Raw genomic sequence first — 26,944 nt, forward strand, 5'->3', positions numbered from 1 at the left:
GAAGGAAAGGGTAGAAGCAATAATCCAGGCTAGAGTTGATGGTGACTTGGACCAAGTTGATAGCAGTGGCAATGCTGATAGGATTTACTGACGGATTGAGTGTGGAGTATCAGAGGATGATGCCTCTATTTTTGTCATGGGCAACTGGACAATTGTTTATGGGACCTGGAGATGATGGACAAGAGCTCAGTTTTGGATGGTTCAGTTTGAGCTGCCTAACTAAATATCCAAGAGGAGACAATGAAGAGGCAGTTGGATATTTGACTGCAGATTAGGGGAAAGACCAGAACTATAGATACATATTTGAGAGTTATCAACATATAGATAGTATTTAAAGCCACAAGATCAATTGAAGTCACCTAGGGTAAAGTATAAATGAGATAAAGAGGACCAAGGACTGAGATCAAGACCCTCTGATATTCAGAAGTCAAAGAGATGAGAAGGTACCAACAAAGGAGACTAAGCATAGGCTAGGGAGGTAAGAAGAAAATCCAGTGTTTGTGGTGTCCCAGAAACCAAATGAGGAAAATGTTTCAAGGGTAGAGTGAAAGACAATGTCAAAAGCTGATGATAGGCCGAGTAAGATGAGGTCTGAGAATGGTCTAACGGATTTGGTAAATTGGAGATAAGTGATGACGTTGATAAGGAAATAAGTGGAATGTCTGGAGCAAAACTCAGATTAAAGCGAGTCCAGGAAAGAATAGAAGGGTAAAAATTAAAGACAATGAGTATACAGATAACTCTCTTGAGAATTTTACTATGAAGGGACATAAGGTGCTCTTGCTAGAAGAAATCACTTATTTCTTCCCTCTTGAAAACATGAATGAAGAATATCTCACATAAAGGCTTGATCCTGCTCTCCCTTAGATTTTTGCCATGCTTGTTTAGTAATGACAGATGTTCTTATTTGAGGGATGCAGGCCAGAGTATTCTAGGATTGTACTTATTAAAGTGCACCATGCAAAGGCAGAGCATTTTTATGAAGCAATTAGAAACCACCAAAGTTTAGCTTCACCAATGATTAGTGTAACAAATACTTTCCATCTACTCAAATTGTTTTGCAAAGCTATCTCTAACTTCTTGCATTTCCAATGAAATATTATTTTTAAACACCTGACATTTCTCCAGACTATAGAACATCTTTACTTTCTATGCGCAATCTGAGATTTCATTTTTTTTCTTCTAAATTTGTCTTCTTCAGCAAAAGTCATCAGAAACAATTTTAACTACATTTTTATAAGGCATTTTAAAAACCTGGCTGTTAGTCTAGGAACATGACTGAAGATCTGAATCAAGGAATATCAGAAATTCTGGTTCTAGTCTCGATCTCAAAATGCAGAATACGAACATATAGCCTTTATTGTATTTTGAAAACATTGAAACTGAGAGATGAAACAATACAACTATATATACTCCCAAAGGGTTCCAGTAAGTGCATATCTCTAGGCAAGAGGATTTGTAGTCTGGCTTATGGGGGCAGCCTATTTGAGACTCAGACCATGGAGGGTAGCTATTTCATCATTTCAGGCTCTTGCTGTTTGCTCCTTCTCCTTCATGTCCCTCTCTCTCCTGGCCCTCTCTTCTTTTGTTTTTCCATTTTCTCCCTCTTTCTCTCTTTCTTACTCATGTTTATCTTTTCCATTAAGTGGAAATTAATATATTTTTAGATCACAGACTACTGTTATTTTAAAAATACTGGATCAGCCATAAAAAAGGACAAAATCTTGCCATTTGTAACAACATGGATGGATCTTGAGGGTATTATGCTAAGCAAAATAAGCCAGATGGAGAAAGACAAATACCATACGATTTCACTCATATGTGGAAGATAAAAACAACAAAACAACACACACATCGATACAGAGAACAGATTGGTGGTTACCAGAGGGGAAGGGGGAGGGGGGATGGTGAAATGGATAAAGAGGGTCAGGTGTATTGTGACAGATGGCAACTAGACTTTTGGTGGTGAACACGATACAGTCTATACAGAAGTTAAAATATAATGATGCACAGCTGAAATTTATATATTGTTATAAACCAATGTTACCTCAATAAAACAAACAAAAAGTATACAATTAAAAAAACATTTTTGTTTTCTTTTTCTTTTTATGTCAGTTAAAAACAGTATTTAGGGGCCACCCTGGCGGCATAAGGGTTAGGTTCGCACACTCCACTTTGGTGACCCAGGGTTCGCCAATTCGGATCCTGGGCACGGACCTACACACCACTTGTCAAGCCATGCTGTGGCAGGTGTCCCACATATAAAGTAGAGGAAGATGGGCATGGATGTTAGCTCAGGGCCAGTCTTCCTCAGCAAAAAGAGGGGGATTGGTAGCAGATGTTAGCTCAGGGCTAATCTTCCTCAAAAAGAGAAAAAACAGTATTTAAAAAAATACTGAAGCATTCTCTCTTCTCAATACTTTCATCAGTTCTTTGGCTTCAGAATAATATTTTTCTTGCATCACTTGAAGATTAAACCAGTTTTATAACCTTATAAGCTTACTTTTTAAAAGTGCTTATGACAAAAATAATTCCTATTTTTTACTTGTATGTGGGCAGAGCTTTCTTGTTTTTCAATGGACTGACTGACCTTAATAAAAATGAATTTCCTCCTTTAAAAGGACTGTTTCTTTATTATCATGTGCTTAAAGCTCTAAATTTACTTTGTAATCCTACAAGGTAGGTCTGTCTACTTCCCACTTTCTCACGGTTTTTGATAACTGCTTTTGAGACTGAATTAGACAATGTTTCCTAACTGACTTTAGAGTCTCCTCATGAAAATAGAACCTCAGAGTCTCTGTTTTTGTAACCTGTCCTTTGATTGCTGTATTGGTGCTGACATGGTCATAGGCATCCATCCAGATCTTCATTTCACAGACATTTCCTGAGCATCCATTTAGCACTCAAGGCTACAGATACGAAAAGAAGCAAGACACAGTGTTCCCTGCCCTCGAGTCTATTGAAGGAACAGACAAAAAGATAGTTACTCACTATACACCTATTAGAATGGCCAAAATCTGGAACACTGACAATAATAAACAATGGTGAGGATGTGGAGCAGCAGGAACTCCCATTCATTGCTGGTGGGAATGCAAAATAGCGCAGACACTTTGGAAGACAGTTTGGTGATTTCTTAGAAAACTAAACATACTCTTACCATACCACCAAGCAATAGTGCTCTTTGGTATTTACTCAAAGGAGTTGAAAACTTATGTCTACACAAAAACCTGCACATGGATGTTTACAGTAGCTTTATTCATAATTGCCAAAACTTGGAAGCAACCAAGATGTCCTTCAGTAGGTAAATGTATAAATAAAATGTGGCACATCCAGATACTGGAATATTATTCAAGGCTAAAAAGAAAAAAGAAATGAGCTGTCCATCCGTCAAAAGACATAGAGGAATCTTAAACATATATTCCAAAGTCAAAGATGCTAATCTGAAAAGGCTATATGAGTCCAACTACACGACATTCTGGAAAATGCACATCTATGGAGACAGTAAAAAGATCAGTGGTTGCCATGGGGTTGGAGTGAGGGGGAGGTATGAATAGGCAGAGCACGGAGGAATTTTAGGGCAGTGAAAATACCCAAGTATAGTATGAACTATAAATGTGGATATATGTCATTATACATTTGTCCAAACCCATAAAATGTACAACACCAAGAGTGAACCCTAATGTAAAATATGAACTTTGAGTGATAAGAATGTGTCAATGTAGGTTCATCAGCTGTAACAAAAGTACCACTCTGGTGAAGGATGTTGATAATAGGGGAGGCTATGTATGTGTGGGAACAGGGGGAATATGGGAAATCTCTGCACCTTCCTCTTAATTTTGCTGTGAACCTAAAACTGCTCTAAAAAATAAAGTCTTTTGCACACTTAAATTATAGAAACTTACAGTTCAATAAATTATAATACAAACAAAATTAATAAATAAAGTGTGAGCCTTCTCTCAGGCTACTGGTAGAAACGCAAATTGGTACAATCTTTTCTGGAGGTGGCGCAGCTGAGATTACTAGCTGTCCCCTAATATTCATTCTCTTCTTCACTAGCAACGGAATCCCGAAATTCTAGCTAGGCATATGGCCACACAAAATGATGACATTTCTGAACATCCTTTCAGTTATATGTGACATGTGATTAAGTTCTGGCCTAAGAGATGTGAATGGAAGTGTTATCTCCAATCTCTGGGTCATGCCTTTCAGGAGAATGGATCTTTTCTCTCCTTCCCCTTTTCCCCTTTCTCCATCCTGCTAATTAGAAGGTAATCTTGGTAGTGAGCCACCTTTGGTCAAGCAGATGAGGGAAACACCTAGGCATGGCAGAACAAGTTCAGAGTAGCCCAGGGCCCTTAACCTCATGCAGTAAAGCTGCATATTCTTCATGCAGCCCTGGATTAGCTACCTCCAGACAGTTATATGAGAACAAAATAAAGCACTTTCTTATTTAAACAGAACCTGTAACCTAATTAGAGGAGTATTTAGCATTGTGTATCAACATCCTTTATAAGTTCATTATCTTTTAAGCCCAAATTTCCAAGTAATCAAAGAAGTATGCACTTACACAGTGCAACCCCTCATTTTCTACATAGCCTTGAGTCAGAAGCTCATTCTTGTGAAGGGATACATTTAAGCCATGTAGCACTTCCCTTGGCTAAAGTCTCCGACCAGACACATGGGGAAAAAAACATACTGAACCACCCCACTTGCAAATATTACAACCACCAAATGCTGAAATAGAAATTTTTCATAGTGACAAAATACAATGTGACTACACTTCAATGTTGCCCTTTGAGGCCTTCAAAGTCCTTACAGTTGTAAACAAGAGTATATAAGCACTGGAGGACCCTCTCTGGTCATCTGGGGGTTCTGCTAATATAAGCTGCTCTGAGGTACCACAGCACTTCTTCTACCCTCATGAGCTGCTGCCACAGTTTTCTGAATGCTGTTCTGATGGGGCGATCACACATCTTTAATCCTATGTTGCTTCATCTTGTCCAGATGTCGACAGCTCATCCCACATGCTTTAGTTATTATCAGACTGCCCTGGAGTTCAAGTTTCCTCTCAATGAGTCAGCACTAATTCCACCAACAATGTACACTGTTCTTCCTGCAAAAATGCTAGATAAGGAAGATGACTGATTCCACAATTAGAGATTAATCATTGCTAGATGAGCAAAGTCAAACAAGCCTAGGGAAAAGAGAGCCACTTGTAGCAGAATCATACCTTTAGAGTATAGATTTGTCCTTCTTTGAGCATCCACGGGAGGGTTGAATGACTAATACCTCCTACCCTCCAATCCCACTTTATTCCTTAGAAGTGGGTGGGATGCTCTTCAGGAGCTGCTAGGCCCTCCTGATTCTCTTGATACTTACCACCAAAAGACAATGAGATATATGTACAAATTTACACACACCAACATATACTTGGTTTCCACCATCTATCACCATGGCTTATATTCAGATGAGAAAACAGAGGCCAGAGAAGTTAAGTGATTTTCCCATTATCTCCTTTCATTCTAGCTTACTTTTTTTTTTTTAAGATTTTATACTTCCTTCTTCCTCCCAAACCCTCCCCCCCACCCCCCGTACATAGCTGTATATTTTTAGTTGTGGGTCCTTCTAGTTGTGGCATGCAGGACACCGCCTCAGCGTGGCCTGACGAGTGGTTCCATGTCCATGTCCACGATCTGAACCGGCAAAACCCTGGGCTGCCGAAGCAGAGCACACGAACTTAACCACTCGGCCACGGGGCCAGCGCCAACTAGCTTACATTTTTAAGTACTGCCACTGTGATCACTTTTCAGCTTTGCAAAGACCTGACTGTTTTTTCCAAATCCATCAGCCAGACTTTGTCTTCTTCCTTTCTTTACTCAATCCACATTAGCTTCCATACCCCAAACTAAACCTGCCCCCTGCCTTTTATCATAACTTCCTAACAAAATCCCAACTCTAAATGAACCCTACTCTCAGGTTTTCTCGGCACCTGTACCTGAGCAGGTGAGTGCTGATGGAAAAAGTCTCACAACAGGTTAGTTTCATGATAAATACATAGTATTCAATTTTAAATAAAATCACAGTATGACTCAGAAACGCTATTACATGTCTCCATTCAACTTTATTCCATTCTTGACAACAATTACAAACTTTTTCCAATATCTTCAATCTTCTCATCCCCTCCCCCCCACCTCAGCAAATGACCTTTCCTCTTTAAAAACAAAATTGAAGCTCAGATGGAAATTCCCTCATCTTTCTGATTCCACATTTTCCCCACACCTTCTCTTCCTTCCCTCCTGCTATAATAAAGGAGATAATATTTCTTATTATCCAAGGTAAAATTCCTCGTGTGTGTTTTGGGGGCCAGCCTGTGGCCAAGTGGTTAATTTTGCGCGCTCCACTTCGGCAGCCCAGGGTTTCACTGGTTCAGATCCTGGGCGCGGACATGGCACCGCTCATCAGGCCACATTGAGACGGCATCCCACATAGCACAACCAGAAGGACCCACAACTAAAATATACAACTGTGTACTGGGGGGATTTGGGGAGAAAAAGCAGGAAAAAAAAGATTGGCAACAGTTGTGAGCTCAGGTGCCAATCTTTAAAAAAAAAAGAAAAAACCTCCTCATACGTGTTTTGAATTCCAACCCTGCTCACATTATCAGGAATCTTACAATTTAACTTTTTTCTTCTCTTTTATATATCTTCAACATACATAAGATGTGTGTTATGGATATCCACGTCTCAGCTGGATACATCCCATTAGCATTTAAACATGCTTATTTCTCCCCAAACTTAAAAAAAATAAACTGCATTGCCCACAAATTTACCTCCAGTTACTGCTCCAATATTCCCATCTTATTCACAGCCAAGTTTCCAGAAAGAGTTGTCTATACTTGCTATTTTCTTCACACCTCTTACTCACTCTTCATCACTCCATTTCCTTCTGGCTTCTTCCTTCATCCCACCACCAATCTATGACTCTCCTGAAACAGGTCCCACTAGAATAATTAATGACATCCATGGTACTAAATCCAATCCATATTTTTTATCCCAATCTTGTTTCTCTCTCAGTGGCATTCACCTGTTTACCACCATCCTTCTCGAAACTCTCTTCCCTTGGCTTTTCTGACAACAGTTTCCCAGTTTTCCTTCTCTCTCTCTGGTGACTCTTTTCATTTCATTTTTAAGCTCATCTTTTACTTATCTTAACACTAAATATCAAAGTTCTTTCAGGCCCTCATCTCTTCTGACTCTATGTTCTCTCTAGGTAATTTTGTCTACTTCCACAGCTTCCATTACCATCGATATGCCAATGATTTTCAAACATATATCTCTCATCCAAACTACTGTTCTGAGCTTCAGGCTTGTATATCTAATTGCTTTCTCAATATCTTCACTAGAAACTCTCAAATACACCTCAAATGAAAAACGTCAAACACCAAAATCATGGTCTTCCATCTGAAAAAGGAGCCTCTTGCCATAGGTGTAGTAGTTTCAAGGTGTATTAGTCTCATCTAACTGGTTGGCAGTGGTGTCCATTCAACAGTACAAGCCTGAAACCAAAGAGTCACCCTAGACATCTGACACGTACATCTCCCATGTCCAATTCATAATCAAATTTGATTCATTTTTTTCAATTATGGTAACATTGGTTTATAACATTATATAGATTTCAGGTGTACATCATAATTCAGCTTCTGTATACACCACATCATGTTCACCACCAAAAGTCTAGTTTCCATCCGTCACCATACAAATGACCCCCTTTACCCATTTAACCCACCCTCTACCCCCTTCCCATCTGTTAACCACAAATCTGTTCTCTGTATCTATGTGTTTGTTTGTTGTTGTTGTTGTTATCTTCCATATCTGAGTGAAATCATATGGTACCGTCGTTCTCTCTCTGACATATTTCAGTCAGCATAATACCATCAAGGTCCATCCATGTCGTCAAAAATGGGAAGATTTTGCCTTTTTTTCTGGCTGAGCAGTATTCCATTATATATATATACTACAATATACTATAAAATATATATTGTGTAAATATATACACAATATACTATATAGATTGCATGCTACATATACTATATATTATATATAGTAATATACTATATATATATATACACACACACACACACACAATATATATCGACCACATCTTCTTTATTCATTCATCAATGGGAATTAGGTTAGATCCACTTTTCAAACATCCCTTGAAATTAGCTTCTTAATGCATCTCCCTAAATTTACTCTGGCCTCACTTTATTTCCACACCACAGGCAGAGTGCCTTTTTTCTGTTTTCCAAATAGAAATCTGATTATACAACTTCCCTGCCAAAAATTCTTCATGGCTTCCTTTTTATTTTGGGATAAAGATAAAAATTTTTTACTTGGTCCTCAAAATCCTAAATATTGTGGCACCTGACTACTTCTACAGACACTTTTTATGCATTCTCCTATTTTTTGCTCTGCACTCTCACCACAGGGCCTGTGCACATGCTGCTCCAGCTGCCTGGAATATTCATATCTCCCTCTAACCCTCCTTGGACTAGTTAACTTCTACTCATATTATTATCTCCATTTTACACAAGAGGCTGAGTCACAGAGAGGTTAAATAACTGGCCCAAGAGTACACAGATAGTATGTAGGAGGAAGCAGGATTGGAGCCCAATCAGTCTCATTCTAGAACCTGTGCTTTTAATTCATAATATACCGCTGCTGGAAAACTTCCTTCATAGTAGTCAGAATTAAAAATTATACATTTATCATTGTGATAACATGAATAATGTCCATCACTTCTGGTTAATTGTAAGGTCCATGAGAGCAGGAACTACTTCTGCTTTTGTATTAGCATAATGTCTGTCACATAGTAGGCAATAATCGTATGGTGAATGAATTAATGAACTGTTATGACTTTAAGACTGTAAAGTATTATTTCCAGAGATCTCTCATTTTAGAAAGCTGACAGACTCCTGATCCAAAATAAATTTACCAGCGCTCATCATGGTACTTTGATACTTCCACAACATCAGTCCCCAAAGAATTCTCAATACAGTAGTCCCCCCTTATGCACAGGGGATATGTTCCAAGACCCACAGTGGAGCCTGGAACTGAGGATACTACTGAACCTATATATACTGTGCTTTTCCTGTACAAACATATTTGAGGTGCGACAGCAAAACTAGTACAAATTTTTTTCCTTCTTCACAATTTTATGGATAGAAGATTCATTCTTACCAAAGATCTTAGCAACCTCAGCATACAGTTTCTTTTCTTTCCTTATTAAGTCGAGAACTTTCACCTTTTCACTTAAAGGAAGTAATTTATGGCTTCTCTTTGGCATATCTGAACTGCCAGCAACACTACTCTTGCACTTTGGGGCCATTATTAACAAAATAAGGGTTATTTGAACACAAGCACTGCGATACCCCAATAGTCAATCAGATAACTGGGATGGCAAGTAAGTGACTAACAGGTGGTTAGCAGATACAGCATGGATATGCTGGACAAAGGGATAATTTACAGTCTGGCAGGACAGAGTGGGGCAGTGCAAGATTTTATCACAATACTCCAAATGGCACATAATTTAAAACTTATGAATTATTTATTTCTGGAATTTTCCATTTAACATTTTTTGGACCATGACTGACTGTGGGTAACTGAAACTTCAGAAAATGAAACCATTGATAAGGGGGTACTACTGTAACATTTTTAAGCTATGTAAGTAACAAACTTGTGCATATCAAAGAAAGGCACGGAGAAGAAAGCGTATCTTCCCTGGAACAGTGATAAGTTCCACTCATGCAGATTATCTTAAAATATCCAGATAATCCTTCAATACATGATTTCAAAACACTGATGGATGATGTAATTCGGTTTCTCTGTTTCAAAGAATATAAATACACATGGGAATTTTCAATACTCAAAACATTAATGCAACTTATCATCATCTTCCTTTCCTCTATTTCCAGTACCAAATGGTAACATGACTTCCCAAGAAATGTCCTAAAACAGAAACATAGGAGTCATCTTAGATTTCTTTCTGTCATTTATCTTCAATCACCATTTCATACACATACACAACATCATAAAGATTCCATTCTCTAAATGCCTTTAGGATCCATCCATATCTCTCCATCCTCACTGCCATGATCCTAGCTGTCATCACCTCTTGACTGATCAACTGCAATACTACTGAACCTATATATACTGTGCTTTTCCTGTACAAACATATTTGAGGTGCGACAGCAAAACTAGTACAAATTTTGATGCATTTCCACCTTACAATAAGTCAGAATCAGGCCATTTTTCCATGCTGTAGTCAGTGTGACATTTTCAAAACACAAATATGTCCATTCAAACTCCTTCACTAGCTTCCCATGGCTCTACAGAATAATTTATAATAATAGCTCACAATTCAATGAGTTCACGGTGTGCCAGTGCTTCTATAAGCACTTCACTGTATTAATTCACTTAATCCTCACAACAGCATTAGGAGATAGGTACTGATGTAATCCTTTTCTACCAATAAGGAAACTGAGGCACAGAGAAGCTAAATGATTATCCCAGGGTCTCATAGCTAGTCAGTGGTGGAGCCAGATTCAAAGCCAAGCAAGTGTTTTCAAGAGTTTGTGCCCTACCCTCTATGCTGTATCGCCTCTCATAAAATAAAGTGCAAACTCTTTAGCGTGGCAATTAACACTTTCCATTGTCTGGACGTTACCCACACTTTAGTCTCATTTTCTATCTATAGATCTTGAAAAGTGGGGTCTTCTTTTGTCTCTAAGCTTTCATCCATACAGGTCCCCTGACACCAATCCTGCTTTACCTAGCCTAGTCACTGATTACCCCTGGTCACTGAGATTTAGCTCAGGTAGCACTTCCTTCTATACACTTTCCGGAGTCCCCCTCCTAGACTAGATTTTGTGAGTTTCCTCTGTACTCTCTACTAACATATTAGGGAATGAAATTCTGCAGTATATTAAAAGACACAATTGGGGCTGGTCCTGTAGCCAAGTTCACACACTCTGCTTCAGCAGCCCAGGGTTTCACAGGTTCGGATCCCGGGCGCAGACCTAGCACTGCTCATCAAGCCATGTTGAGTCAGTGTCCCACACAGCACAACCAGAAGGACCTTACAACTAGAATATACAGCTATGTACTGGGGGGCTTTGGGGAGAAGAAATAGAAAAAAAAGATCAGCAACAGATCTTAGCTCAGGTGCCAATCTTTTAATAAAAAGAAAAAAAAGACAATTTAGTGAAGGGGAGAGTCTCATAAATAGACAACTAGGTGGCAACATATTCTGAGACAATTATTTGTATTTTGCTCTAAGTTTTTTCGCTTCTCCCTCCCATTTCAAGAAGACAGCCAGACCTTTTTTTTTTTTTTTTTTTTTTTGCTATGGAAGAATCACTCTGAGCTAACATCTGTTGCCAGTCTTCCTCTTTTTGCTTGAGGCAGATTAGCCCTGAGCTAACATCTGTGCCAATCTTCCTCTATTTTGTATGTGGCTCACTGCCACAGCATGGCTGCCGAGGAGTAGGGTAGGTCCATAGCCAGGCCTTTTTATTCTTCATTACTTCATCCAAGGGGATCCTTCCTCCCCTATTGCAAGGATCAAAAGCAGAAGCTGTTCACAGAGACTTACCTTCCTGGCTTTAGTATCCTCCAAACCCAAGCTCATGGAAGAGATTATGCCTGGGAGTGCCAATGAGGGTCTCAAGAGGACAGATGAATGGAGGAGGGAAAGGGACATATACTTTAGACAAAAAGAAGTCAAGAGTCTGGTAGGGATTAGAGGTGGCAGGGAGAACAGCTCAACATTTGACGGCAGCAGCTTAGGAAGGGGGCAAAAGTTCAGAGGAGGTTCAGTGAGAGTGCTGGGACCTAGACACAGGGGACCCAATCTCAGCAATGATCTAGCCCCCAAAAGCATGGCATAGAAGCAGCAGCAGCAAACCTGAAAGGACTATCCCAGGTTGAGACAAAATGGTATATCAGAGACTATATCAGAGAGTTGATAGAAAACTTATGATCAATCACCAAAAAAGGGCCTCCTCAGCATTTTGGTGTTACCTAAGGCCTCAGAATATTTACATAACCCAGTAGGAGGCTCGAGTATTGATGAAAATTGCATATCTTACTTTCCTGGCAGAATGCTGCATACAAGGTAGCTTAGAGAACATTTTAAAATGTGAAATTTCTTTTGTACCCAAGTTTGTGGATTAATTTCATACTAACTTCAACTATAATAAGGTGTATTAAGTTCCAGGAGAGGTAGGCACTTAGAAGCACAGAAGACAGGTACTTAACCTGGTTTTGGGAGTGGTGGTAGTTAAGTAAGAGTCCTTAGAGGAAGTAGTACTTAAACTATTACATAAATAAGGAGTAGGTGTTTGCAGAGGGGGCAAGCGGAAATTCAGGGGAAGGATTTCTCCTCAATGATAACTGATTAAGCAAAAGCAGGGAAGTGAGAAAGCTTAATGAATTCAGGGATCCACAAGTGGTTTGTTTTGCCTGCAGTGTAAGATGTACATAGGCATGCCTTCTGAGTCACGTTAAAAGACTTTGGACTTAATCCTGAGGGTAATAAGTGGTACTGACAGGAGGAAGTGTTATCATAGAAACTAATCAAGCAGAAGATTTCAAGGAAAAATTATTCAAAAGTCAGTCCCTTACAGGCCAACAAAGGGAGGGTGTGGGGGAAAGTAAGGCAAGAACTGAAATGTGACTGTTGTACTTGGAAACAAGAAGTAATTAGTGGGGCTGGCCCGGTGGTGCAGTGGTTAAGTTTGCACGTTCTGCTTCTTGGCGGCCCAGGGTTTGCCAGTTCAGATCCCGGGTGCGGACATGGCATTGTTTGGCAAAAGCCATGCTGTAGCAGGAGTCCCACATATAAAGTAGAGGAAGATGGGCATGGATATTAGCTCAGGGCCAGTCTTCGTCAGCAAAAGAAGAGGATTGGCAGCAGTTAGCTCAGGGCTAATCTTCCTCAAAAAAGAAAAAAAAGAAAGAAAAACTCTAAGAGATTAAGTATCACGTGCAAATTAAACAGCTAGGACATGGTGGAATCAGACTTCAATTCCAAGTCTTCCTGGCTCCAAAATCTGAGCTCTGTCTCCAATTCCACGCTGCCTGCTAAGACATGGCTTAAGTGATAAAAGATTTAATACATAAGCCCTCCTAGAGGTACATGTATTTGCAAGTCTTCCTGACTTCCCCACTGGCAAAGAAAAACAAAACAAAGTAACAATTTTAGTGGTAAAATCTCAGGCAAAGTGACTTTGACAAGCCAATGAAGATAATATTTGTGGGCAGACACCTGTCAATTGCCTCCCAAATCATACCATGTAGGCACCTGCCAACCTACCTATGACCCTGTACATTATCCATCTCCCCAGCATAAGTCTTGATCCCACAGAAACAATAGAAGACATAACTCCAAAGAGCTTATCTCCTCAGCATTGGGGCCTCAACGTGACCCTAGAGACAGCACAGAATAATGGAAAGAGTACAGACATTGCAGCCACACAGATCTGGGAAAGACACTTCAGCTCTCTCTACCTCAATTTTCTTATCTATAAAATGAAGGCAATAATACTTGGGGTTTAGGAAATGACTAAATGGGATACTGCATATAAAATGTCTGCAGCATAGTGGGCATAATAACTCAATTGTTATCAGTTGTCTTCCACTTCTCCAATATCCAGGAGACACCTGCTATCAATTCCTCGAAGACACTCTGAAAAGTACAGCAAAAGAAACAAGCAACCCACTCCACCCCCACTCCTCCAACTTGTAGCAAAATATAAGTGATATTTCTCTGATTTTCCAAAATTACCGTGAAAGCAGCTTTTCATTTACAAGTAAGATCTTAGCATTAAAAACATTTAAAACAATCCAATAGCTGTTCTGCCTCTCCTTTGTTTAATCCTACTGTTTAAATAATCATTTCTATTGCCTTTCATTACATCACACAGAGTCACGAGATCTGGCTCATTTTATAGAAGAAATTAAGATAGAGAGAGGGTGCGATGTTCAACCCAAGGTCACAGAGCTATATGGGGAAGATCTAGAACTCAAAACCAGATCTCTTAGTTCTTAGTTTATTATTCTTTAGTAATACTACTACTACTAATAATAATAACCACAACAAATCCATGCAACTTACTTAAGTCTTGAGCTCTTTAAAACATTCTATATTTTAATAAAATTTTTATCAAAAACAGCTGGTAAATCCTTTGTATTCATGTCTTGGTTTTATATACCCTTTTACATTAAAAAAAAAAAAAACTAATCTGGAAGCATCCGAAGTGAGAGCAATGTGTAAAAGCGATGGTCAGATTTAAGTGTTAACTACGTATTCTTTTAAAAGAAAACAAGCATCAAATGTATAAGATGCTAGTTCATTTCAGAGCAAAAGCAGTGAAAATTGGAACTTTTTTTGTGAGGAAGATTGGCCCTGAGCTAACATCTGTTGCCAATTTTCCTCTTTTTGCTTCAGGAAGATTGCTGCTGAGCTAACATCTGTGCCAATCTCCCTCTATTTTTTCGTGGGATGCCGCCACAGCATGGCTTGATGAACAGTGCTGGGTCCACACCAGGGATCTGAGCCTGCAAACCCTGGGCTGCTGAAGCAGAGCACATGAACTTAACCACTACACCATGAGGCCGGCCCCTGGAACTTTTATTTTAATAACCCTACTATATGTGTAGCTAGCCCTGGTAGTCTAGTAGTTAAGATTCGTGCTGTCACTACCACAGCCTGGGTTCGTTTCCCAGTCAGGGAACCACACCACCCATCTGTCAGTTTTCATACTGTGGCGGCTGCATGTTGCTGTGATGCTGAAAGCTCTGCCTCCAGCATTTCAAATACCAGGACGGTCACCCATGGTGGACAGGTTTCAGTGGAACTTCCAGATTAAGACAGACTAGGAAGAAGGATCTGGCCACCCATTTACAAAAAAAATTGGCCATTAAAACCCTATGAATAGCAACACAGCGTTGTCTAATACAGCCCTGGAAGGTGAGAGAATGGTGCAAAAAGATGGGGGAGGGTTCCATTCTGCTGTACACAGTGTCGCTAGGAGTCAGAATCAACTCCATGGCACTAACAACCAAAACTATATTATGTAACCATAATTATACAAATAAATGAAATTACCACATATAGAGGATATGCATGATTCCATAAATTTAATCAAAACATCATATAAAGATTAACTAAATCATTCATTTTAGAGGAGCTCTATGGTTATTTCTGAGCTTAAGAGAAAAAAGTTTCTACAAAGTGGAGGATTCTCATTTATAGAAAATAATCATACATAACATAATCTCAGAAAACCTCAATTCTAAAATTCAACTATCCTTACTAATTCCAAAGGACCAGGTTTTCTTATAAGAAGTATAATTTTATAGAAAATAAAAGCTAATAAGAAAACAACAATAAAAATTAAAGGCAAAAGTCTTATTTATACTGATTATCCAGCACCTGTTAGCTTCATGCAACAAAAATGTAACATTTCCCCAAATTAATATTATGTCAAGTTAAACAATCTATTTTTGCCACAAAAAAGTTTTATGAGCCCATTTTTAAAAAGGTGAAGAAAGTAAAACAATTATTCAAAACAAGTTACCTCTCCTCCCCACACTCCTTTCCCCAAATTTAAGTTCCATACTTACTATAAGTGAATAATGTGTCCAGTTATAATCAAATTCTTCTGCAATACCACTGAAATCTGTCTCAGTGAACAGCTTCTTAGCTTAATGGATTTCAAATGACCTTAGAAGTGAAGGCTTTTTGTAGGAGGAGCTCTGTTTTATCCACCAAATGTACCAACTGTCATGAGAAAATTTGCATTCAAAGCAAGTCAGCATTCAAGGTTATATTTGTCAAAAGATTCAGAGGAAATCACAGAGTTCATCTGAGTGATTTTCTTTCCCTTTTAATTAGTTCCTGATACGGCATTTCATTTTCTTGATATGGCCTTATGCCAACGTTATTTCACTATGTGACTCACCAGATTGGAAATTAAAAGATAATCCAAAAGTAAGTATGTGATTGCCAGGTTTACATTGTTTGCTATATTGCGCTATCCAAAGTACTTCATTGTTTTGAGTTTCAAATACCTTTAGGTATGAAAAGAGTCATAAACGGACAAGGAATCTGGAAACCCGGATTCTATTTTAGGCTCTCTCTGCCACAATCAGCCAGGTAACCTTGGGCAATTTCCTCAACACCTCTTGGCTTCAGTTTCAAAAGATTTATTGAATGGAACCTCAGATGTCATCTAGTCTATCCTTTGTTTCCAAATAAAAATTGCCTCTGCATTTTCCCTAAGAAATGGTCAGCTTTACATATTTAAAATTAGCATTCAGAACTAGATGATGTCTAAGGTTTCTAAAATCCTTGGTGTTGTAATTAAAATTCAATAAGTGTCATGTATATTTTTTTCTACCAAAAGCTTATCAAGTATTTCTTTACATAAACAAACAAGATTTTATTTCAGCCAGATAAAATTAAAGAAAGAAATTCAGATCACCAAATTGTCCCTCATCCTTCAAGTTTCCACAGTTTTTATCCACCTCTGATTTAATCTCCATGTCCAGGAACTATGCAAAGTCATAAGAATATTTTTGATGCTTTTCTAAAGTAGATGAAATGATGTCAGTGATTTATTCCAAAATAGAAGTGAATTGAGATTGGATCCGGTCTATACACCACCTAATATTCCAATGAATAAAAAGTATCTTCCTTGCTTTGGAACACAGGTTCAGACCTGATAACTTCTCTCTGATACCAAAGATATATTTTATGTGAAATATGTGAATAAATAAGTAAAAAGCAAAAAGTCTGAATGAAGAGGGGATCATGGATGCAATCTTCTCTCCATTACTAACTTTATGTTTGACCCTAAGACTCTTTTTTCTTTTTTATTCATTGGTATTAAGTTAATGCTTCAACTTAAATTGAATTTGGAAGGTGGGAAGAAACTGAGAATTGCTTAGGGAGTTTGATATCTGCTTTTCAGATGTCAGCTAGGTTGGTTCTTTCACAATCATTTTTGACAGAAATTACTTATTAGGCCTACATGAGGAAATTTATAATCAGAATTTGCTGACATGATGGTAAGAAAATGGAAACCTAGATTCAAAATCTTTCCTCTTCCTGTGATTGCAATTCCAATTAACTCATTTATCTTCATCTACAAAAAAGAAAAATACTCCTCAGGAAGTTTTCTTCAAGATTCCTCTTTCCCCCAAATCTTCTGGCCCTTGCAAATATTTCATTATACTATACAGTATAGTGGCGAGGTATAATCCAAAAAATAGGAGGATAATTTCTTGGAATGATACAGTGCATTTATTTATAGACATGCAAACCATAAGTTAAATATAGTTAATAAAATGCAGTTGGAAACAATAATGTGCCATGCCTCAGATGTTAAAGTTGGTTAGATACAAACTTTCGTCCTGATTTGATAACTTAATCAGTGAAAGCATAGGCTAAGCTTTACTTCTTGGTGTGAAGAGAAAGACACTAAAAAGACAACTCATTTTAATATGCTAAAAGTCCTATTTGATGGATTTCTAGTGACATCAATAGAAATTGCCAATGATACTTGTGTGCTTGTACCTTAGCAGTCATTACTCTGCCCCAGATACAAGGCATGTTACAATAAAGAAAAAGAGAATTGGGGAGTAAATCTGATTGGTGCAGAGAAAGGAGGCTGGATAAGACTAGTTGTAGCAGTTCCTCTCTAGCTGGAAGCTGGTCCACACCAAAGTTGAGAAAGGATATAAACCCACATTTCATGCAGGCCAGGGTCAGTGCTACCCAAGGGGTGTGGAATGAAGAAGCATATCAAAGCCTCAGGATGGGGAAGTTCTCAGGACTGTTGGGATCAAATCATTCTTCTGAGAGAACTGAGCAAGATGATGCAAACGATTCTGCAAGCACTCAACAGTCAGTCCCTGGAAGGGGGCCAGCAGAAACTAGGCAAAAGGATTTAGGCCTGGGCTCCAATTTCAATACAGAGACAGAGGAAGAACTGAGCTTCCAGATCTGAGCCAAAGTCCAATTAAACAGCCAACATCAGATGGTGGGGTAAGAGATAAAAGCTAAAGCCTGATGCCTAAAAACTTTCCCTGAGGCCCAAATTGATTCCAGAGGCATACACACTAGGCTATTTCCAGACTTCTACCTGCTAAAAGAGAATGGTTATTGCGCCAGGGCTGTGTCAGAACTGAGACTTCCTAGGCTGACACCATGAAATGAAGCTAGCATGGACCTAGGGTAGACAAGTACTATCTCTGGCCTCCCTAACAGACACGAATATATGACTTTGTTTTATCCATTATCCTCCTGAGATAGCTAAGTAGATACTAATTAGTTTTACAAATGGATATCACTCAAGTTTCAATAGGTTAAGTTACTTTCCCGAAGGCAGAAATTCAGAAGAAATAAAATCTAGGTGGACCTGATACCAATCCAGTGCTCTTCCTGCAGTCACACTACTGCGGGGATTCTTTCTGATACTTTAGTAAGCTAAAATAGTTGACTGGCAGGGATCATGATATCTCTTTCACTGTGGAAAGCTGTGTAACTCCCATTATATTGACCATCAAAACAGGAAATAGGTATTCCTGAACTGCTGTTCAAATGAGGCAATCAGCAAAGGCAATATTTCATGCCTCAAAGTGTTATTTCCTTTGTAAGGTTAAAAGATATTATAAGCAAAAACAAGAAAAATAAATATAAAAAATAAAAATAACTGTTGACTATTTAAATGTATACATATACCCAAAGTTCTTAATAAAATTATCTAGATTTGAGAACAGTTTTAAAAAATTCAGGCAAATGTCAAACTTCTAAGTTTCAGAGGGCTTTTTAAAAAAATCTTAACATGCCCAAAAAACTGACTTGAAAAGTTATTTGGTAGAGTTGGCATATCATACAGAAAAGCAGTGTCTTATAAAGAATACACTCTGTGAGACAGAGGGCATCTAGAGTGACTGCTTTCCCCGAAATCCAGTTTTCATTATTCTGAAACGAACTAATTATGACCTCTGAATTCCCCTCCAGACTACCACAGATTCAGCTGAAGGATACCAGAGCTGAGATTCTCAGGAAACCCACATGAGCTGGGAAATACAATTAGCAACAATATGATCCAGTCCCCAGATTAACACCAAACAGGCTTAAACACAGACCTAGAGACAGCAGAAGTCAGTGGCACCAGACTCTGCTTTCTATTCACTCACATTCATTCAATGGTTTACAGAGCAACAATGTGCCAAGCACTGAGCTAGATGCTGGAAGTACAAAGGTGAATTAGATACTACCTCATGGAGCTCACATTCTAGTTAGAGGGATAGAAACTAAAAAATATTGAATAACTACAGTACAGTGTGATAAGAACAGTACACCATGATAGAGTCATTGGCAGCTTAGGGAGCTCAGAGGAGAGAACAACTCATTCTACCTGCATTGTGGTGAAAAGAGTGGCATCTTCAGGCAGAGATGGTTTGGGGAGCTACTCCTGCTCCGGATAATATGACGTTGGGGTACGATAAATATATATTTGGTCTTTGTCCCCAGTTCCTGGCACAGAGCTCCTCAAACCCTTGGAAATTCCTGAGTGACAAAAGTGTCTTTTGTTATTTGTAATGAGCCCCTTTCAACCATACCACAGTTTATGCTAATGAGATGACTACTGGTGAGCTTCAGGATGAGGGCTGGTTGCCAGAGGAACCAACCAGGTGATTAGACGGTTGGAACTATCAGTCCCACCCCTCAACCTCCAGGGAGAGGAGAGGAGCTGGAAATTGAGTTCAATCACCAATGGCCAATGGTTTAATCAATCATGCCTTTCATTACTGAAATTTCCATGAAAACTCCTAAACAACTAGTTGCAAAGAGCTTCCAGGTTGGTGAACACATGGAAGTAGTGGGAAGGTGACATGCCTGAAAAGAGAATGGAAACTCCTCTAGCTGCATTACTCCCTCACCCCAACATGCGCGCGTGCACACACACACACACACACACACCTCTTATGCTTCTCTTCCATTTGGCTGTTCCCCAGTTGTATCCTTTATAATAAACCAGTAATAGTAAGCACTGTAAAGTGTTTTCCTGAGTTCTGTGAGTCATTCTAGGGAATTATCAAACCTAAGAAGAGTCATGAGAACTCGCGAATTTATAGCGGGTTGGTCAGAAGTACTGGGACTTTCAACTGGCATCTGAAATGAGGACAGTCTTGTGGGACTGAGACCTTTAACCTGTGGGGGCTAACTACAGACAGTTAATGTCAGAATTGAATTAAATGGTAGGATACCCAGTTGGGGTCAGAGAATCTGAGATCGGATAATTGGTTGATGTCAGAAAACACCCCAGACAAGTCAACCTTCTTTATAACAGTTTCTTTATGAGTCATATAGCCCACCTATTTGGAAAGGCCTAGGTCTTTCAGGAAGCTTATCAAGATAAAATTGTCTGATAGACCGTGGCAGAGACTGCTAATTGTTTCCCAGTATACATTCTCCTACTCTTCCTTTTAATAGTAAGTTTTAGCTGTGTACATGGCCTCTCAGCTAGAGACTATATTTTCCAGACTCGTGTGCAGTTTGGTATAAAGATATGATGGAAATTTAAACAATGATTTGCAAGTAACAGTGATGTGAGCAATCTTTGGATCATGTTTTGACAAGAAAATTTCTTGTCCTCTTCTTTCCCCTCACTCAACCAGCAGGCTATAGCACAGACACGACAGTAGGAACCAAATTTGACCACATAGACAAAGTCAACACACTAAGAGTTGGCAAAGCAACAAGGTAGAAGGACCTTGGGCCTTGGACCTCCTGCAGCAGCACTGCCTGCCCACCTTTGGTCTGTTGCTTGAGCCATAATATTTTCAGGTCTCTGGATTATAGCAACTTACTTTGTCCCCTAAATAACATAGAAATAAATCTTCATTAAAGTGAAATTGATATTACTTAATGTTACCCTTCCCAAAGGCATTTGCACACAGAGTTCAAAAATAAAGAATGTGTAAAGTCCAAAGAAAAAGTATGCTAATGATGTTTCAGACCCGGTGACAAGCCAGATGTTTTTGTTTTTCTTTTGTTTTGACCTCCCTTTAAATCTCAGCATACCAGCAACTGCCTACTCTGTCACTCCTTTAAGTTCAGCCCTGACTCTAAACTCTCATGCGTCTGTTTCTTCCCTTACCATGTGATTTTCTTAAGAGCAAGAAGTGTGCCTTATGTGCCTCTATAAATCCAGTTCCTAGAATACAGCAGATGTTCAATAAATATGTATTGAATGCTTGTAGTGAAGGTAACCAAAACAGTCATATTTCCTCCCTTGCTTTTTTTTAATTCCTCCACACATAACGTTTATTCTAATAATGCAAATAACTAAATGACAAAAATAATAACGACAGAATAGGCTGACGTTGGTTTAAACTGCCTGTCAGGGAGTATGTTTAATGATCATCCATGTTCTTTAGTCCTCACAATAACCCCATGACATAGATACGACTACGGATATTCCCATTTTACAGAAAATATAACTGAGGCTCAGAGACATTAAAAAACTTTCCCAAGGTCTCACATTTAGGAAACAGTTGAAATAGGGATTTAAACACAGGAATGCTTAACATCAAAAGACACTTTCTCAGCTACGATGTAGTCTGTCACATTATCTTCCAGAAATGACCTAGAAATGTGTAGGGTGACAAGTGGAAAAATCAGCCTGGATTTAAGAATAAGTGTCAGATAATTAAGCCAATCTAAATTACATGTTGTGAGTTGCCAAATCAGTATAAACTATATCATGCTTGTAAGAAACTTTTGCTCGTTTCCCGATCAACGGATATCTTCACCTTGAAAATGTGTACACACAGACATTTTTTAATCTGATCTGACCCTTGGCACAGTTACTTAAAAACCGAGAAAAAGGCCCTGGAATGATCATAAGAGGGACTGCTATTTTGTATAAATGTTTCAAAAGACAACGGAAGAAAACAGCATAGACATGAAACAGACTTCACAAGATCAGTTTGAATGTAGTATATATTACCTGCTATCAAGAATTTTATTAATCAATTACATTTCTAAATTTGCTATTGTATAAGAATATTCAAACATACATAAAAGTAGAAATAGGACAATGAAACCGCAAGCATCCATTATCTAGATTCAACAATTATCAAGATAAAATATTTATTAGTCATATCATGAGAACTGATATTTCTACTCTGAAAGATCAGGAAGCATCATGTTCACAGAATCTTCAACTGGTAATGCTGAAACAAATCTAAAAACTCTAGTCTAACACCTTCTTTTAACAGCCAAGGAAATCAGCACTCTGAATGGGGAGATGATCTACCCAAGGTCATTTAGTTAGTAACGGCCTACAAAAGAATCAGTTTCCACTATATCACACTGCTCTTTAATATTAAACATTGTTTAATTTATTTGAATCCTTTGAAAATAATTGATGAAATACGGTAAAAGCCTTTTTTCCATAAATTCATTATAACAGACTAGACTATTCTCCAGATATGAGTCTTTTCTACCTAAATTTTTTTCCAAAAGTACAAGTTACAAAACAACTCTCCTATTTATGCCTTTAACATTTAATTGTATCATAAAATAAACAGTTCTTCAATAAAAAGAGTTCAGAGAAACAATCATATAGAATTTTACCGTAACATCATGAAGTTCCTTATTCATCTCTTGATAACGCTGAGACAGGAACAAACACATAATGAACTTGTTAATGAACTAGTAACAGGAAACCATAGTGTACACATGTGTGTCCTTGGATTGAGCCTTAATAAAATTAGGAAGTTAAGTCCCAGCTGGAGACCCGACAACCAGCAGAAAATTCCTGACAGCCAGAGCACACCATAATTTCAGGAAAAATAAAGATCAACAATACATATTTTCTCAAGTTGTCATTCTATTATTGGCATTTCGGTTTTAAAATTCTTAAACAGGTTACTAAACAGGATTTCAAAACCATCTCATCTACTAATTTTTACATTTAATTTAGAAGAAAACCACAGATTTTATGGATCATATTCACTGCATATTAACATTTGACTTCAAAGTGGCTATATTGCCTATAAAGAGAACAGCTGGATCTTGTACACTAATATTAAGATGATCTTGTGAACTATATTTTAGATTGGCAGCATATCTTTGAAGAAATGTTCTATAATCTTTCTTCAGACTTTGACCTACTTTCTCCCCATGTTACTGTCATTTAGTGATTCATTCATTCAGTCACTCAGTCTACTAAAAGCAGAAATACCTTATGATCCGGCTATCCCATTACTGGGTATTTATCCAAAAAACTTGAAATCAACAATTCAAAGAGACTTATGCACCCCTATGTTCATTGCAGCATTATTCACAATAGCCAAGACAAGCAACCCAAGTGCCCTTCAACTGATGAATGGATAAAGAAGATGTGGTGTATATATACAATGGAATACTAGTCAGTCATTAAAAAAAGACAAAATCGTCCCATTTGCAACAACATGAATGGACCTTGAGGATATTACGTTAAGGGAAATAAGCCAGCCAAACAGATAAAGACAAACACTGCATGATTTCACTAATATGTGGAAGATAAACAAGCACATGGACAAAGAGAACAGATTAGTGGTGCCCAGAGAGGAAGAGGGATGGGGGGTGGGCGAAAGGGGTAAAGGGGCACATATGTATGGTGATGGATAAAAATTAGACTATTGGTGATGAGCACCATGCAGGTCTATGCAGACACTGATAAATAATATTGTACACCCAGAGTTACACAATGTTATAAACCATTATGACCTCAATAAAACAACTGAAAAAAAAACTTAAAAATCAAAAATAAAAATAGATACCTCATTCTCTTCCTTTTCTACTCAAGTTTAAAGACCAATTTTAAATTTTGTGCTTATGTGACAACTAGGGGGTGATAATTGAAGATTTCCCTGAAGAGAAAGCTGTTCAAAGACTCACAGTTTCAAGACTCAAAAGAACATCTTTTAAAAAATCCTCTAAACTCGTCAAATTGTACACATTAAATATGTGCAGCTCTTTGTATATCAACTATACCTCATTGGCTATTAAAAATAACTTTTTAAAAAATCTTCTTTCTTTCTTCTGTCACCAATTGTTGCAATGATTTCCTGTTACTACTAGTTTCAGTTGATCTTTTTGGTAGATTCCCCATTAATCCTTGTGGGCTGTGTTTAGATGTTGAGAGCAAAGTTTCATACCATTTTCTTTGGTTCTGGGCTGCTCTCTAGCATACACATGTGACACACATTTAGAAGAATACACAGAAGAGGTGAAAGAAATGCAGATATACATACTAAAATGATCATACCAGTTTCATATCTTAGTATAGTGTCTAAGAGCATTAAACCTGGAGTCAGATTGCCTTGGTTTGAATCTGAACACCACCATTTACTAGCTGTATGACCTTAGAAAATGTAATAACCACCTCTATGCCTCAGTTCCCTCATCTTTAAACTGGGGATAGTAATAGGGCTTACTTCACGGGATTGTAGTGAGAATTAAATGAATTAATATGTGTAAAGTACCTACTATGTGCCTGGCAAACAGTAAGCCCATGTGTGATTTAGATGATGGAAGGTTTTGATCACAAGGGTGGGTGGGGAGGTATTGAATGAAATAAAGCTCCAACTGTCCATTTACTTGCCAAGATTTACCCCTTGCCACCTACTGGGGTTACAAGTCACAATATTGACATCACTCCTTTGTGACGAGCTCCCAAAGCAGGAATTATTTTCTCTAAAAAACCCATTGAGGGGCCGGCTCCGTGGCCGAGTGGTTAAGTTCACGTGCTCTGCTGCAGCGGCCCAGGGTTCGGATCCTGGGCGCGGACACGGCACCGCTCGTCAGGCCACGTTGAGGTGGCGTCCCACATCCCACAACTAGAAGGATGTGCAACTAAGATATACAACTGTGTACAGGGGGCATTTGGGGAGATAAAGCAGGAAAAAAAAAGATTGGCAACAGTTGTTAGCCCAGGTGCCAATCTTTGAAGACAAAAAAAAAGGGAAGATTGGCAATAGTTGTTAGCCCAAGTGCCAATCTTAAAAAAAAAACCAAAAAACCCATTGATACTGACATAAAGTACTCAAGAGGTCTGTGTGGGGAGGAAACAAGTATGTGTTAGTCTTTCACATTTGCACAGCATGACTAATTCTTATCCTGAGTATTTTGCAAAGTACAGAGACTAGGACTGGTAAATTTCAGTGATGTGTAAGGAATGAAAGTATAAATACATGGATGCACGCATAAATGAAATAAAAATTCCTAGAAGAGGGAGGGTAAACATAATGACAAAGTATCAGTGGGAGGGAGATAAGAAAGCAAGAATTGCTAAACCACCAAAGACCTCATTCCCACACTTAACAATTGTGCCTAAGCCTCCTGCATTTTTTTTATAGGAGGAACTATTTTCTGTAAATGCTTAACAGAAATCCCTCAAGTTCCACTGTTGTACAAAAGAGGCCTCCCCTTTGAAGAAAATGAAGCAGAGACAGTCTCAGGATACAACATCCACAGATAATTGTTATTGCCAAACGCTAAATAACAATGACAAGACCCCTTCCCTGGTTTATTAATTCCATATGCCAGAGTGGGTTGCAGAATCTGAAGGATCCAGAAGGTAGAATAAATGATTGTAAGGAAGCCAATGTAGAAAAGCAGTTATCATTTCCACTTCTTCCTAGAGGTGGGAAAACCTCAATTAGGGGAAAGGCGTAATGAAGAATATCCTACAAATATTTTAAGCAAAATGGGTCACATATGTAAACCTGATTTGTGATATTTGTAGCTATTTATAAAGACTTAAATATCCTTTGAACCTTTTAATAATATTAAAGTGTCATTTTTTCCCTAATGACCTCAGCAGTGAGGTAGCCAAATGCAAGTCTTCAGAAGCCTTTACAAAGTCCTCACTCATGCCCACAAGTCAGGTAAGCATTGCAAAAGGTACAGATGGGTTGGGGCTGGCCCCATGGCAGAGTGGCTAAGTTCACGTGCTCTGCTTTGGTGGCCCAGGGTTTCGCCAGTTCGGATCCTGGGCACACACATGGCACCGCTCATCAGGCCATGCTGAGGCGGCGTCCCACACAGCACAACCAGAGAGATTTGCAGCTATAATATACAACTATGTACTAGGAGGCCTTGGGGAGAAGAAGAAGAAAAAAAAGAAGATTGGCAACAGATGTTAGCTCAGGTGTCAATCTTAAAAAAAACAAAAAGGTACAGATGGGTATACAGACCTTCCTAGAGGTCTGCCTCTACCAAGTAGAAGGAAACAAGGGAAAAGAAAGGAACAGTCCAGGACAGTGTGGCATCAAGGGCTAAGATGTTGAGGATGGATTCTAAGGGCATACAGAAGAGGCACAGAAGGTAGAGTACACACTACCCTCCTAAGCTCCAGACCACTATACCAAATTTGGAAATTTTCACCTGAATGTCTCACAGGCAAGTCAAACTCAACTTGTCCAAATCTGAATTCATCATCTTCCTTCTCCATCCAGAACTGGTCCTCCTCCTGTGTTCCAGACTTTAGGGAAAGGCACTGCTATCTAGTTGCTCAAGCCAGATAAGATAATCCTTGTCGTCTCTTTTCATTTCATCCACCACAATCAACCCAACACCAAGTCCTGTTAACACTAATTCCTAATTACCTCTTGAATCTGTCCACCCCTCTCTATTCCCACCATCACTGCCCTAGCTGAGGATGTCATCATCTTCATGATGCCTCTTAACTGGACTTCCTGCCATCATGTTTACTCTCTTCCAACCCATTTTCCCCTTAGCAGCCACAAGATCAAAATTCACATTGGACTGGGTTAGTCTTCCGCTTACGATATATTCTACTGCTCTTCAATTTGTA

The 26,944-nt window shown here is 38.7% G+C and overlaps 1 protein-coding gene across 3 annotated transcripts in view; it reads right to left on the reverse strand.

Moving 5' to 3' along the window:
- Positions 1-26,944, reverse strand: part of IL13RA2 (interleukin 13 receptor subunit alpha 2) — an 85,832-nt gene that overhangs the window by 18,650 nt on the left and 40,238 nt on the right. The window contains exon 1 of one of the 3 annotated variants that reach the window (XM_014729116.3): positions 15,687-15,970. The exons of the other annotated variants lie outside the window; for them this stretch is intronic. The gene's annotated coding sequence lies outside the window, so the exon portion shown is untranslated. Of the gene's footprint in view, positions 1-15,686; positions 15,971-26,944 lie in introns of those variants that run through there. 3 annotated transcript variants of the gene reach the window in all.

The sequence above is a fragment of the Equus caballus genome, chromosome X (assembly GCF_041296265.1).
Source record: "Equus caballus isolate H_3958 breed thoroughbred chromosome X, TB-T2T, whole genome shotgun sequence".
NCBI lineage: Eukaryota > Metazoa > Chordata > Mammalia > Perissodactyla > Equidae > Equus > Equus caballus.